This window comes from Adelges cooleyi, unplaced genomic scaffold (assembly GCF_023614345.1).
Source record: "Adelges cooleyi isolate 19-005CV unplaced genomic scaffold, UGA_ACOO_1.1 ACOO_flye_CR_arks_rails_tigmint_CR_PRNA_1, whole genome shotgun sequence".
Classification (NCBI taxonomy): Eukaryota; Metazoa; Arthropoda; class Insecta; order Hemiptera; family Adelgidae; genus Adelges; species Adelges cooleyi.
This window is the reverse complement of record NW_026095751.1, coordinates 7,625,622-7,635,034: the sequence shown is the minus strand read 5'-3', so window position 1 is coordinate 7,635,034 and position 9,413 is coordinate 7,625,622. Positions and strand designations below refer to the sequence as shown.

Sequence of the window (9,413 nt, the reverse complement as noted above, 5' to 3'; positions counted from 1 at the left end):
TTAATAATCGTGTATTGTTTACGCATATCGTAAAAGTTAGCGTCATTGAGAGGCAGTTTCATGGCTGGTAGAATTTGTCAGGCGTGGTTTTGTCGTGCTACCGGTCCAACCATAGACATTTTATTGTTAAATGAACCTTGCATCGAAACCAAATATTATTATTAAGATTGTTTAAATAAATACATTTTTAGTAGAATAGCACCAAATGTAATTTGTTTTGTACTTATGTAAGAGGGAGAGGAATTCACGAACTTTGTTTTTGCTATACTTTAAAATATGTATACATGGACTACTCTTCTTCCCCCGTGCCCTTCATATAGATGTTTAATATTGACATTTTTTTCAAAATTTTAAAATTATTTCTTCCATTGAAAATATGGCGGGGACAGCATTTTTCCCTTTTTAGGATAATTTCCTTGAACCATGGAACCTATAAATGAATGCTTTATTATTCCAGCCATTTTTTCCCCGCAAAACAGTAATGCCAATGGACGTTTTGTCCAAACTGTATTTGTTCCAATATACATTTGTCCCACAAACAATTTTGTTCTAAATCTACCTTGAGTGAGTGTTCAGGGCAGTTCTTCCAAAAAATGATAAGAGATAAGAGTTCTTCCAAAAGATAACACAATTTTTATTTTATCAGCGTGACCAACCCAGAAACACCAAAATATAAAATCACATTCTATCAGAATAAAAGTAACTAAAATATAACTAACGTTTGTCAGAGTTGACTGTTATCTCTAGAACTAAACGGCAATAATTCAAATGATAAAAAAAATAACCGTGTTAAAATATATTATATTTTCTTAAATAGTACACATTTTTACGATACATTTATAATGACAAAAAACCAACTAGTTCATATGACGACAACGATAATTATTGGTAAATAAAATTTACTTTCGTTTCTTATTAATGTTAAATGAATATTTTTATTAGAATTCTTTTTTAATTCATAATTCAAAACTCTTATTTTCACATAATATAAACTTGCAATATTTAATATGAATAACATAATATATTTATCAATTATAGAACCTAGCGACAAAGTTCAGACATACACTATATTGTACTAATTTGTGTGACAATATTATTACATCCTATTTAAATAAAACTATTAATACAAGTAAATTATGTTTTACAGTATGATGGTAGTTGTCTGAAGTCATAAAAAGCTTATCGGTATGCTTATTCATTAGAGCGGTTCGATTCCTGAAACTATCTCTAGTCTGATTAAGTGTGGTAACAGGTATGGAGTTATTTTTTGTAAAATTGTTTTAATTGATTTAATCTCTATTATTTTAATAATTAACATTTCAACTTTTAACTTATTTATTAAAAATATATCTTTCAGTTTTAAGATGAGTCAAAGATTCTGGTTGAACAGTTCTCCATCGACACTAACTGGAAGAAATGATTGTTTTATCATTTGTCTAAATAGACTAGGTAAGGAAAACACTCTAGATTTGTAGTATTAATAAAAATATCGATACAATAGTAGTTTAATATCAATCTAAAATAACCTAATGTAGGGGATTTAAAAAAAAAGAAATCTAATGTAAGTTATCATTCTTTTTAATAATTTAATTTACTATTTTCTAACATTGTTAGTTTTTGTACAAGAATAATTGCATTTACTTGTAGATCTTACACTTCATTGGTATGAGATAACAAACTAGGTCAACTTGATGTATACCGGTCACAAATATAGTCTATTCATGAAATCACTCTTCTAAGTGTTACTGATAGATAATTTAAGTTAAATGGTATAAAAAAATGTCATTATCAATTTTCATTATATTTAATTTTAACTTCACAATTAACAAACGATAACATTAGTAAATCATTTAAAATTGGTTTTATATTATAATTATTATTATTATTATTTAACCATTTGTTGTTTTTTCAGCTAGAATGTGACCAGAGGAAGATTAAATGGACATATCATATATTTCTCCATGGACACTGTAGTAATCCATAGACTGACTTTTGACACTATATTTGAATATTTGTTGTTGACGTTAATTGGATTTTGTGCAAAACCCCTGGAAGAATATTCTGTATCAGACTAACAGTATAAACGCCACCCAGTAATTCTGTTTACCTGCTGTTAGACATCGTAGTACCATCTCCAATCTCTTTATATATGTTTAATTTTATTTAAAAAAGTCTTATTATAATTTATTATTAATCAAGTGTAATTCAGTTGATTATTTATTGAATAACTTATTATCCTGTCTTCAATGTCTATGTAAACTGTACTGTATTTATGACCACTACACTGATATCTCATTTGGCTAAATATTTTTAATTTTCAACTACATTAAAACAAAATTAAGATTGTTTAAATTTTTTTTTTGAATACTTGTATTATTGTTTGAATATTTTTACACTTTAAGTGTCAATACAAGTATCTTATAATATTCTAGATTTAAAACTGTATTAGTTTAAAGATACTAACAGTATATTACTATTACAATTTTGACAAACATAATTATTAGCCTACCAAACTAATTATAAATGTAGTTTCTGTATTTACTTATTTATTAATATTTACTTACCTTAATAACATTAAAATATTAATTTATTGTAAAAATATCTTGACCTAACTGAAAGATTGAAAATTTGTAAACTGTTGTGAAATTATGTCGATGTTGTTAGGAAAAAATGTGTAGTCAATATGTTGAATACCTAGATTAAAAAAAAACGGTACAATTTTTTTTTGCTAAAACAAGTAATTATACATTTGTAAATTTTGATGTTTAGTTTATAAAATATACTTTTTTTAATTAAAAAATATCTTTACTTAAGTATCATAAAAAAATGTTTTATTTTAATCAATGTCAATTCACTGATTAGTATATTATGTATTAAACAATTGAATATTTCTACATATTTTATACTATTTACCAGATTATTTTATGTGTCTTAAACTATTACATTTATTATTTCTATTATTACTATTTATTGTTTATTTAAAATAACTTATCAAACTTTATAAATTATAAAATTGGTCTGAAATGTATACTGTGTTACTATAAGTAGCCTGTTAGACAGGAAGTCTATATTGTTTTTTAGAAATAAAAGTTGTTTTTTCTTGGTTAGCTTAATTATACAGTGTGATTCACTAATTTTCTCTCATAATAATTTCAATAAGGTAAAATTATTTTTCAAAACATTTTTGTTTGCGTTATTTTACAACTGAAAACATGTTTTAGTAACCACTTACTTTTTTGATAATTTTATATTAAATAATATTTAATTATGATAAAAGATTCAAAGCTTATTTAGTATATTGTATATATTATTTTATAATTTTATTATATAGAAATGCATTTGTTTTTAGATGTAGTTTTTGACACAATAAAGTAAAAGTAAACCAAATGTATTTTTTCTAAAACTGTTCTCATAGACACGTTTACTCTTGATAGCCAGTGATTTGTATGTGTGTACTGTATTAAGTGATTTTATATAATGCGTTCAAATGAAGGATGTTTAACATATTGAATACTCTCTTTGTTTGAGTATACAATAATGTGTTCGATATAAATTGTGTTATAAAGTCCAGACACCGTTATCTTTATTTATATGCAGAGTATAATACAGTTAATAATTATAGATTCTACAAATAAATAATAAATTAGCCTTAGTAAGTTTAACCCTTCACTGCATGAATTTTTTTTAACCATATGCTATAATGTACTTAATACTACATAAAAAAATTTAAAAAATTTTTTTTGAGTTTTGGTTTTATGGAAAACGCTAATTAAAGAATTTGGAACATTATGGAACATTGTGCATACAAAGATGTATAGCATAAGCAGATATAAACAATAAATACAATTATTGTTCCATATATGGGACATTATGCCGTGAAGGGTTAACAATACATGCTATTGTCTAATAACTATAAATATATTTAAATAATGTCTTGATAATAATTGAATAGTTTTATAACATATTCAGTATTTTTGATATTTTCATTTAAGTCAGTTATCAATGAATCAAGGTTTATAACTATTTTCTTTTTAATAGTAACGCAGTTATATCTTATATGAATCATAATTCATGAAACACAATTTTGTATCTCTACATGGTTTTGACCTCTAAACTTTAAGTTATCCAGATTAAAATATTTTTGAATATTGAAAACCATATGCTCAGTTTTATTCAAATTCAACTATAAGAAACTCGTAAAACCATGTAAATATGTTTTAATAACTAAATATTATATTACCTACTTCATTATTTGGGATTTAATGATTTTTCAAATATTTTTGATAGAGACAGTGATTACGATATTGGTTTATAATGGCTACAGTCTAGTAATTATAACTAGAGCTCTAGTAATTATAATTACCGACTGAAATAATAGATATTATTACTGAACAATTATTTATTTCCCGTTTTGTGTATAGGAATGAAGTCACATTTGATAAAACTATTGGGGCACTTACCTGAAGATAATGATAAATAAAATACCTACAACTTTTATACTTTTCATTGTTAAGTACAACTGTTAAACAGTATAAGGTTAGAATTATCTTCTACTAGTTTGCTGTTTGATCTAGTACTTCTAACCAAAACTATGGGGGTATAAGATATTCCTAACAAAATTATACCTTTTTTAATGATAAATAAAAATGGGATTATCTAATCTGTTTTTAAATGTTTACTTAGTTAAAATTGAGTTAACCTGACCGCTTGATATCCAACCTTTTAATTTCTGATTTGATAATTTTATTATATACATATTAGTGGAATTGGAAATAGCCTCATTAATTTTCCCATTAAATATGTCCATAGCTACGTCTATATCATTTAAATTTTCACAACTTGACCAATCTTAAGTATATATTAACATACTTAAATCAGTCATATTATAATTTATTAAACTTTTTGTAGGCAAAAAGAGCTTTAATAGCAGATTTCGATGAGAACGAGATAAGAGATAAATAAATATGATGGGATGTTGCAACTTGCAATTGTATCTATTTATTTTATAATATGTATTATTTCTATTTTTTATTTTTATAATATAAGAAAAGTATACATTTCTTAATAAATGGAATGTAGACAGTTTTTGTGTGGTATCAAAACTTTAAGTTCGTCGTAGAGACTTGGTTATCGCTAAGTAAATGGCCATTTTAATGAAAAAGTACATAGATTAATAAAATATGGGCTATGCAATCTTCTAACAAATATGGATATTTTCAAATCAAGAGATAATTGTAAATTTGCTAATTTATATTGACCAAAAATTGAATCATATTTTTAAATCATATGAATAACTTTTACTGAACAAATTCATATTGTTTAGTTTGGTTTCTTTAATAAAAAATATATACCCAGAGTAGCTTAATATAAACTAATTTCTGTAAAATATGAAGTGAATGATAATTATTTTAAAAACCTACTAATAGATTATAAATAACATTCAGTCCTGCAAGGTATTTTAATACAGACATTTAAAATACGTTATTTGGTATTGAATACTATTTTTGATAATTCGTTATTAATTATTTAATTATTAAAAATATATAATTTGTATGGTACGGGATACTATTTAGTTAATTTTCCTTTTTTTTTTTAAATTCAGTAAGATAATCAGTCTGATTTGATAATCTCACCAACATAAAAGCAAGATTACATTAAATTACATTATATATTTATTAAGTATGACGTTTATACGATTATGACCCTAGTTTGATCATTTTTATTATTATAACAGAATTGTTTAATCTAGTTTACAATAATTTTATATTATGCAATATTCTTATTATCTACCTATTATCCCATGCAAAAGGGCCGTACAACAATTTTTTTTCTCATCACAAGTCTTTATCCGGCAATAGGTTCACTTTGGACTATAAGTTTATAATGTATATATTGATTTGTTTAGAAACTTGAAAATTAAATATGTTTTATTCTAGTTATTTATGTGAGGTATTTAAACTACAAGTGTCAAATGTTCCGTTTTCCTTGCTTTAATATATCCTTTAGGTACCAAATTTTGTTAATAATATATCTTCTAAAAGACAAGATTGAAGACAAAGCGCATAAGCTCCTACCTGTATTCTTTAACTACAGAATACATATGTAAGATGTGGTAAAACTAATTTATACTCGACAGCCAAATTTTAAAATCGTCAACTAATTTAGGTAAAAAGTAAAAATAATGTTTTATTTAAATAGTAATATAAACAATTTGTGGGAAATTTCAATAAAATTATTATTATTTTATACCAAATAATATTAAATTATAACATATACTTATAAGTTATGTATATACACTTATACAATGTAATTTTTTATGAATTTTACATTATATAATTTTACGTGTATAGTGAATACGATTAATTAGAGAATTGATAAATATCTAACTACAATTTGCAATAAAGATAAGAACCTAACTAAAGGCAATGTTTTTGATATTAAAATACGAAATTTCTCTTGGCGGGTTTTTGGTAAAATCGATGTTGGTACTATCTGTAGTATTACACATTTTATAGGTTATGTAACATTTATTTCTTATCACGCGTTATCATTTGTTGGAAGAACTACCCCCAATTCCCCGCTTTAGAGTGTCATTTGTAACAAACCATGGAGCATCGGTGATTAAACGCATACAAATATTTTGGAAAGCCTGAATATTTTTTATAATTGAGGATTTCGCTGACCCCCAGTAATTTATAGGTTAAATAATATATTTAAAATTTTGACTTATTGCGTTCGAAAAATATCATGAATATTTGTAATATTGGACAATAATTTCATGCAACGATAACCAACATTTTGTTTTGCTAACGAAATGTTTTATCAGCCTTAGGTGTTTTTTAAATACACTGTTGATATTTGCCAAATAACATTGCCATTTGCGTCATACTTTAGTTACTCAGTTTCTATATAGTTCGAAAAACATTTGTTAAATAATGTATATGATATTTATTGAATATTTTTTTGATACACAAGATTCCATAATATATTATATTAGTAATTGTTAATGTATTAAGAGGAAAACTAACAATTAGTATAATTTCAGAAAAAAACGTGTCTTATCCTTAATGAATCATCCGTATTCAACATTAAACATATATTTAATATATCTATATATTAATACATATTTATATAATATTTTGATGGAACATTGTATTGTCATCCAAAATTAGTGTCTGGGTTAAATTTCAGCCTTCTATGATATCAGAAAGTGGGTTAAATTCATTTTGGAAGATTTAAAAAAATATACAATTTTAGTGAAATGACCCCCACATGTGACACCCTGTGTAGGGCGACCTGTATGTCCGAGTCCCAATATAATTACGGGATATGGTATTGTCATCCAAGATGAGTGCCTGTGCCAAGTTTCAGCCCTCTACGACATCGGGAAGTGGGTTAAATTAATTAATTTTGCAAGATTTGAAAATACTAGAACAAACGTACGTACGTGTTAGCGAGTTAAAGAAAAGCATGTAAATAAAAATTGACCATCACGGTAGACTTAATCATCCCGGAAGTAAATCAAAAACTAGTTAATTTAATGTTCGATTTAATCAAATTAAATTAAAACATTAAATAACATTATTTTAGTCAAGAAAATATTTTAGTCTAAGTTGCTAGAAAACTTTTTTGATCAAAAATTTAACATATACACCTTACATTTTAGCAAATTTTTATCAAACCATTACAACATTTTTATGGACATACTTTTAAGTTTTGACACTCAAGTACCATTTTTAGGTTTTAATTAAATAAAAAATTACATTTTTTTTATTTAAGTTTTTTTAGCTGAGTAAAGTTGAAAACTGATATTAAACTCGCAATTACCGACCCCAAAAACATAATTTGACCACTTTTGAACTCTTTTACACAAAAATCCAGAAAAATGTTTTAGCTTCGATGTGGTTAGCGTTGCATGGAATTATTGTTCAATATTTTAAATATTCCTATGTTATTTTAATTGCCGGAAAACTTTAAATACCTTAAATTTAAAAATGTTTTCATCAAATCATTACAACATTTTTATGGACATGTATTCAGAATGATACTATTAAGTTTTGATACTAAAGAACCATTTTTAGGTTTTAATTAAATTTTTTTTTTTACTAAGTTTAAGTAAAATTGAAAACTGATATTGAATTCTCATTCACTGACCCCAAAAACATATAATTTGACCACGTTTGAACTCTTTTACACAAAAATCCAGTTTTCTTCTTCACAGTTAATATTTGAAAAAAACCAAAAAAAAAACCGTTCGAGGTTTAAAGTTAGTTAAATTATACCCATTTGTTTCGCGGGGGGGGGGGGGGGGTGTACAATTTTTCGGAGTGTTTTTAGTCGTAGTTTTAAGACCTTAAGTGCACAATTTTTCAGTTGGTAGAACTCACATGTACCCATAACCAGGCACGGCGCCAGAATTTTTTTTCTTAGGGGAGCGGGAAAGGTCAAGTGAATTTTTTGGAGGGGCAACCACAATAATTTTACCTACTTCTGTCAATAAAAAACAATTATAATGATTTATCAGTGAATGACTTTAATATTTATAAGTGAAATAGTATAAAATATGAATTTATTACAGATTAAGGGCCAATATATACTAGTGTACAATTTAAGTTAGGCAACTTTTTTAAATAAGCGTTATTTTTACCTGTCGGCCATCATATAGCTCTTATTGTACTCTATGAAAGTCGAAGTAAAAATGAAGGCTTATAAAACGCCCAACAACCAGTCAGTGGAGATTATAGTGATCATGTTATACCTACATTCTATTAAACCAAAACAATCCGTCAATAAACACTGAATTTTCGGAAAACACACACACAAACGTAAATATTATAATTATATATATATATACAGGGTGATCCAACTAACGTAAGACACTCATTTTCTCTGAAAACATAAATATTTTGAAAACAATTTTTTTCCTAAACTTTTAGGTACATATTTTGCTACATTTTTCAATATTTTGAAAATTTTTATCACGAATCCTTATAAGCCAAAATGGGGGATTTTTGTTTTTTTTTTTATGGCAACATATGTTTTTAACTACATAAGTATGTAGACAAAAAATTAAAAATTATGTTAGCGTTTGAGTTTTGAATTTTCATTTATTTGTTCATTTGTTATGACTTTATAAAGATTTGATTTTTTGACTGTATTTCTTAATATTTTCAATCGTTACTACAAAGACGAGTAGTTTTATTACATTGCGTACAAATAATTTGACATGTTACCGTACTCTGTACCATAATCAGACATAATAAATAACCTATAATCTAAGTAATCTGAAGATAAGAACCTTTGTCTATTTCAAAATCTTTTATAGTGAATTCCTAGTTGTTAGAATGTTATCGCCAATTGGACAATGCGAACATAAATATGAATTTGATGTGTTACCGGTTTTGGACAAACCG

The 9,413-nt window shown here is 25.6% G+C and overlaps 1 long non-coding RNA gene across 1 annotated transcript; it reads left to right on the top strand.

Moving 5' to 3' along the window:
* Positions 1–764: 764 nt before the first annotated feature.
* LOC126833942 (uncharacterized) lies at positions 765–2,335 on the top strand. The gene is made up of 4 exons (XR_007685023.1): positions 765–888; positions 1,148–1,252; positions 1,358–1,449; positions 1,913–2,335. It is a non-coding gene; the product is annotated as an uncharacterized LOC126833942 (long non-coding RNA).
* Positions 2,336–9,413: the final 7,078 nt, after the last annotated feature.